This window comes from Stigmatopora argus, chromosome 6 (genome assembly GCF_051989625.1).
Source record: "Stigmatopora argus isolate UIUO_Sarg chromosome 6, RoL_Sarg_1.0, whole genome shotgun sequence".
Classification (NCBI taxonomy): Eukaryota; Metazoa; Chordata; class Actinopteri; order Syngnathiformes; family Syngnathidae; genus Stigmatopora; species Stigmatopora argus.
The window spans coordinates 8,051,893-8,059,408 of NC_135392.1; the positions used below are offsets into that span (position 1 = coordinate 8,051,893).

The following is a 7,516-nucleotide window of genomic DNA, read 5'->3' on the forward strand; positions in this document are numbered from 1 at the left end:
TTCTGTGGTACACCAAGAACTGAAAATGATTTCATTAAAACACATGAATAAATGATAACGCCTAAAAATGCTGAATCCACTGGAAAAATTCAAAGAGCAGCAAAATGTAAGACTGATTCCTGCTGGATAGATGGAATGCATTTACTGCAAAATCCACCTAAATGATGACCTTTGCTTTCCTTTTTTTAAACATAGATTTTTGTGAAATCAACACATTAGTGAAAGCTCCAGGTTCTTTTTGCTGAAAAGTACCATGGATAATAATGACCCTCTACTTGTCATTGTTCTTAAGTTTCTACAGAGGTGCCATGTCAGCTTCTTCATGCATGAGGACATTATGCAGGCCTGAGAGGCTCATAGCTCAATTACACAGCTTCGATACTCTCGTTCTAACCACAGATTGATTGGTGGGAAGGAGATATATAAAAGTGTTGAGAAACACACACGCATGCACTTTGCCTTTCTACATCAAGACTTCAGTTCAAGCTGTCTGCTTTTTTTTTGTCGTGGTGTGCGAGTATTTCTGTGTGTGTTCCCTCTGTTAGCCCATGCAGTGGACAGTGCTGACCCGCTAAAGAGGAGAGAAGAAGAAAGAGAGAGTGGGTAAGCCAATTAAAAGAAAGATCACTTGTGTGTCTGCTGGAGTGTCTCTGAGAGACTCTCACGGTTAACCTTTCCAGCTGGTGGAGTGAGCAAACGAGTGAGAGGATGGAGAGGAAAGGCGGCTGGGGAGATCAGGCGTTTCGACTTTAATGGTCCCTCCGTGTTGGAGTGAGGCGGCTTAATTTGCCTCCCTTCTTGTGGTGCTGCAAGAGGGTTTTGCTTCTGTCAGACCAGCGTTTTGCAAAAACCTACGCATGAATAATAGAGGCCACATCATGAACAGTGTGTGTTTTTGTGCACATAGAGTAGTTGTGTGTGTGTGTGTGTGTGTGTGTGTTTTGGCTTGAAATTAGTAGATGTTTAGGGAGAAAAAGGATTTCTCTAGCAGTTGGCTAATTTCAGTTTAAGCTTTACCTACACTGAGGGTGTAGTGCAAGGGTGTCAAAATTGGGTTGGTACGCGGGTCGCATTAACAACAACTCGCTTTCAAAGGGCCTGGCCATTTTAGATATAATATTTAGGAACTGGGATCGAAAAGCCCTAAATTTTCAGTTTTTTATCGATCTAAAACTATGTTGATTTGAGCTTTTTTCTTAGTAGGGGAAAACGTCTTTTAATCATTTGTTTTTCATTTCAAAAGGAAACAAAATATATATTTTAATTACTATGTTCAATATTAAAGTGGAAAACTGAAAATCAAAATGCTTTTTGAACTAAAACACAAAAAGAAAAAAAAATGGATTGAAAAAAAATTGCAATTATTGATTTAAAAAGGGGAAAATCAGGAAATATAATATACATCTATAATCTTCATTAGAATTTGATCCTAAAGCAGAAAGTCGGCACTCATGATTTACTGTCTCGGGCCACACAAAATGATGCGGCGGGCCAGATTTGGCCCCCGGACCGCCATTTTGACATTAGAGGTGGATAATTTCCCTGTCTTTGCCGCGGGCAGCATGGGATAGATTCACATTCAGTGGCGGTGTTGCCAGTTGACGGTGTAGTCCGCCTTCGCCCAACGTTGGCTGAGATAGGCTCTAGCACCCCGTGACCCTGACAAGGAGTGTGTGGAAAATAAATGAAGAATGTTAGATGGCAAAGCGCTGACATTTCAGGGAAATGACGTTGAATCCGAATGGGAACCCGAGTTGAGGTGCTTGTGAATCTTTGTGTGTGTTACGTGCCGTGCATCAGAGCAGGCTAAGACAACACAAATTGGGCTAAATTAATGGCTATGTGTGTGCATGTGATTGCGGGGGCAGGGTGGCGAGTGACAGTGTGTGGCGGCATAAATTGGGGTGAGATTAATGCGATGCAGATCTGCCTCTGTGCTCTGACCCTCATCAGGGCAGAGATGAGCTTTGTGTCTCAATTAACCTTGGCAGAACATGAATGCATACAAACACGCACACACAGCACACTGAGATGCTGCATTGACCATCGTACAGTACTGATGTAAAGTGCATGAAAATGCAAACAAGTAAGAAAGATCCTGACCGGGGGTCAGGAAAAACTTTATGAAGAAAAAACACAAAGGAAAAAGAAAAAAAGTGGACTTACCCCTATAACTCTTTTTCCATTGTATTAGTCTGCATCCTTTCACGTTCCTGTTTCTCCATTGTAAACCTGTCGTCCAAAATTAATAGGTTGCCATGTCATACAACCTTAATTTCCACAATAATACGTCACACGTTTATAGTGTATTCTATTCTTGTGTGATCTTTCCAAACAGCTGATATGCTAGAGTAGGGGCAGCGAGGACACGTCTATATGAGTAGTATTGTTTACATCTACAAGCTTATGATGGTGATCTTATCTTGGACACCAAAAAACATTGGTTAAAATATTTAACTTTTAGTCTCAGTCTGTGGTGTACTCGTGAGTTACACGAACTAGTACTTCTCTAAAAGTAAAACATTTGGAATGTAATTCAACCTCAAAAAGTAGCTTCATTGAACTATTTAAATAGCATCATCACCTGTTTAATAAGTAAAGTTATGTTCCAAACAATGCATACACAAACCCTATTTAACCTTTCAACCAGAACTGTGTAATTCAAATCATCTTTCCACATTTTCAGACATTATTGTCAAACATGTACAATGTATTTGAAAATAAATGAATGACTTCCCTTTAAGAGTCTTTAAAAGACCAGTTTTCTATCATTTCCCTGAGGCAGACAAGTGACATAAATGGTCATGAGGGTGTGAATACATGTTTGCATTCATCTCTGAGTTGATGCGTGGCTGGCCTACTGACTGGACCAGCTGTTTGGCTCATTAACATGCGTCTCATCAAGGTGATTAAATAATCACAATTAATTAATTAAACAGGGGGCTTTCTCAGCCTTTTATGATCTGTAGCACACAGCTTGTCAGTGTGGGTGGGGACACGGGGGGGATGTGGCAGAACAGACTACGTACTGACACACATGAGAGACTTTGAATCAGACGGGCCACGTGTGCAAATTTTATCCATCATTCCCCTCTTTGGTCTTAAATCATCATCATGACTTACCAGTTTAAACAAAGGAGCACTTGCACTATAAAAGAATCATCACTCCAAAACCCCAAAGGTGGGCCTTGGTATTTATATGTTTCATTATCTTAGAGGGCAGATGGAATTAAAAGTGCAGCCAAAGGAAAACTTGGGGCTGTGTTTGAAGCAGCTAAAGTAAGGGCTTCACTTTGTGAAAACATTGCCCTACTTAATAAAGTTAAAGAGATGAGGCATGCAGCAGCCACATTCCTCACACAGTTGTAATTAAGGTAGGGTTCAATTAAGACTTACCCAAACATTGCTTTATGTCAGCTAAGTATTCCACAAAGGGCTCGAGGGGCTGTAAGATTTCATTCAAAACAAACAAGAGTGAGCAATCTGGTGTTTTGCATGTGGAATTAGTTGATTGCAGTCAGGCTTGTTCATTTTAGCAGACACCTGATTGGTCAAACTTTTTGGATCAGTTGGAACAAAAACCAGGACCCAAAGCAGCCCTTGTGGATCAGTTTGGAGGACCCTGCCATACACTCCCCATGACATTTAACTCACTCACATTTCTACCCTTCAGTAGAAATCTGGTAAAATAGACTGATGTTTTACCTTGCTTCAATGCTGCCTCCAGTAAGAAGTAGGCACCAATTTGAAACTTCCTAATGCCCAAAACCGTTTATCGCCCTCTAACACATTTTCCCACACGTCTGTGTGAAATGTCAAGTGATTTTTTTTTCCAAATGTCCCCATTCCTCACATTGCAGGGTATTTCACAACCACTTTATTAACACCTTTTTCTTTTGCTTACCCTGTGAAAAACATTTCATTGTTTGGTTACAGGTTACATTGAAACTGGAAACAATGTTGAAATGATTCTATGTCCATCTCGTATTTTTATATCATAACAAACCAAGCATTTGAAGACGGGTGTGTCGAGTTTTTATGCGCATTTTAAATCTCTCACGCACGTGCACACACAAATGAATACAATGGCTTATACTGAAGACCAGGCTTCCACAGCCCTCATTTTAAACACTCCTTTAGCCATAATCATTTTCATATAATTCACTTTCATACAATTCCTTCTCCTAATCATTATCAGGCCCACTAACGTCTTAATGACTTCATAAATTTAAGCTATAAAAAGTAATGGAGAAAGACAAATGAGATAATTAGGAATAAATCTTAGTGGAAAGCCATTTATCAAAACATGGAGAGGCCCGGAATATTCCCCACCATTAGGCGCTGCTGTAATTAACACGGGCTCTCAGTTATGAAGGAAACCTGGTAGCAGAGATATTAAGATCCAAAAGCCTCACTGTTATTAAATTGACCGATGAATCTGCGACGTATAATATGATGTGGATTATTAGGATCCTTTTTAATTAAAAAGAGCGTTAAGATTTTATATATATATATATATTTAAATTTTTAACACTCTAATGGTGGCTTGAACTCATCTCTCTGTGGATATGGACCAATGAGACGGAGCGAGTCCAGGAAAAAAGGAAAGAGGTGGGTGAACAAAAGTGAGTGACAATTATATTTCTTTTTTGCAGAAGACTATTGTAAGTACATGAGAGGCAATAGTATTCTAATTCAGCCATCAAATGCATACACCGAGCAGACATTATTAATTCTTATGATCTTTTAAAGTGTAAAATGTGATGAAATGCTTTGCTCTGATTTGTAATGAGTGACATTCAGCATTTTCTATTCCATTATTACAAAAAAAACTCAATTTCCTGACACACGCTCAAAAGCTTGTCATCAAAATGTCTAAGATTTTCCATTTTATTTATTGAACAATGGATGCCTTTAAGGATCATTAGATCTCTATTGGTGTTCATTTTCATCTGTTTAAACTGTGATTTACTTGAGAATCATCATAAGAATATTCCTGAAAGGATAAAACACGTTCAAAGTGATCGGCACTTTCAAAATGAAATACATGAGTATTTGGGGTTACGTTTATGACATTTTTTTGTGAGTGGTAACATTCCTGAAGGATGTTCTGCCTTAGGTTGAAGCCCTGCAACCACTTGGGCAAAGAAGAAGAAACGGTACGAATGATGTATGTAAAATGCTATATGAGGAAAAAGTAAATGCAAATTATCTTCATTGAAATGACATTCCAACCTCCAATCGCTGACCAATTAATGACCTTCGGGGGCATCTTGTGACACATCAGTTGCACTCACTAATTTATACTTGACAGCTCCCCTGGTGCGTGCCTTATGTATGTGTGTGTAGATGTGTGGAAGGTCCCCCTGCAACAGTTGAGCTCATTACCATGGAAACCCCTTTTTCAGATGTGTGGGTGAATGGCCCCATCATAACATGCTGGTAGTGTGTTCTTGATTCCATAATGTCGACATTTTTTTATTTTGTTTATTGTAATCCACTATCCCGTAGCCATCCTCAAGTGCACTTTTGACTACACAAGCTTTCAGAACTCATCTGCCACTCTCAATGCTTTTTTGTGAGTGCATTATTCTCTCCCAAACTGCTTAATAAAACTCAATCACCGCAAGCTCTTGTTCGAGGATTAATTGAAAAAGAGTAAAACATCCTGTGAGGTACCAATATAGGACTGAGGCCAGAGAGACACAAGCACAGTTGACATACACAGCTGTTTAGTGTGACCCTATACTGCCCCCTGTTGATGAATTATTATGATTTCTCTCCTCTGTTGTACCAAACCAACATCCTGGAGAAACGCTGACCTTAAATATACTTTCAAATTCCTTTTCTAATTGCACAAATTAGCAATTATACATTTAATATGCAATATTATGTTTGGATTACATACAATATTGTGTTGTAAGCTGCACATACAAAGGTCCAAGTGAACAACTATGATGGATTTGTTGTGTTTTGGTGCTGCTGTAAAGGCCAGTGAAGATACAAGGCTGAATTTCATGGCAATTTGATCTCTGTTCTTCATGGTGGAAATTTAGGAATGAACAAGTACTTATATAGTTACATATTTGCTATATTATCATGACATCAATACAAATGCACAATTACAATTAAAACCTATTATAAATTAAACATTATAGGTAGTTGCCACATGTGCCCTGAGATTGACAGGCGACTATTCTGTTATATTCTGAGTATAGTTGTGGTTCATCTTGAAAATTGGGATAGACACCAACGCTTATTTATTTATATATTTATTCATGTATGTATTTATTAACTTTCTTATTACCTATCTATTTATGTCTAAAATGCCTTTCCTATTCCTGCATCCTCACCCTCTTGCTACTGTGACAACAAAATTTCCCGAATACGGGATGAATAAAGTTATCCAATCCAATCCAATCTACGATTATTAAAAGCAGTCTAGGGAAATGAACGAATGAATACATAACACAAATACCAATATAATGCAAACTAAATATTCAAAATATTCAATTCATTTGGTGAATTGCAAAAATCTGATTTGTATTCACCACACTTTCAGAACTTAAATTACAACCATCCATAGTATTTTTATAACTAATTCCCCCTTGATAATGATTATTAATGAACAATTGTAGCGTCTCTATTATAATGTAGATTTGTCCAGGCTGATTAAAAATACATATAAAAATGTGCCTAGCCCAACTGACTTAATATAGAGTTTTGAGGAGTCCATTGACCTTGCTTGGTTCCTTTACAAATTAACATTTCTGACACCAAAAAAAGAAGCTCAGATGGGAATATAAATGTATAGCAAGGATGAGAAAGCGAACTAAAACCTGGAAAGGCAGGGGGTCTCGCTCCTCTCCCATGGTGCTCCCTGTGGCGAAAAGGACATTGGAGATAGGAGTTTGGTACACTCTATTATTCTAATCCGTGGTTGTGTCTCAGTGACCTTTGCAGGGATGATTGTTTCTCATTTAGAAGTGTAAGGTGTGATCTTCCCACCCATTTGATCCCCCTCACCTGACCTTTGTAAATTGCCTGTTAAGCATATCGTGGCTTGACCCTCATGTCTCACACATTGCCTATTAATACACAGTGGCCTCAGAAGTATTTAGACACGTTGAAACACACTTGGACAACTTTCAGATGTTTGCCAGTGTAATTGAAAAAAATCAAGGTGAAGACATTTATTTTGAATCTACATATATATGTATGAGACTTTTTAGCTGAGATGTGAATGACTAATGTTTGGATCACTTTAAATATTTTAAGACACATTGTCGACATGAGTGAAATCTGTAAAAATCTCAGTAACGTTTTTTTTTGTTGAATCTCACTGAATGGAAGAGTGCTTGCTGAAGTGTAAGCACCATATAATTTGGTTACAGACTATTGCACACACAATTTTGCCTTCATAAAGAAAAATGGAGGAGAAAGGAAAGGCAAAAAAAATGATATGTAATTGTCCATTGTGCAGAGCACCTTTGTAGGCATTTTTTTTAATGAAGGC

At 38.2% G+C, this 7,516-nt stretch overlaps 1 long non-coding RNA gene across 1 annotated transcript; it reads right to left on the minus strand.

Annotated features, from left to right (window-relative positions):
• Window positions 1-456: 456 nt before the first annotated feature.
• On the minus strand, window positions 457-3,452 carry LOC144075774 (uncharacterized). Its single transcript, XR_013300629.1, has 4 exons — window positions 3,397-3,452; window positions 2,167-2,232; window positions 673-806; window positions 457-571 (listed from the first exon to the last, which is right to left on the minus strand). It is a non-coding gene; the product is annotated as an uncharacterized LOC144075774 (long non-coding RNA).
• Window positions 3,453-7,516: the final 4,064 nt, after the last annotated feature.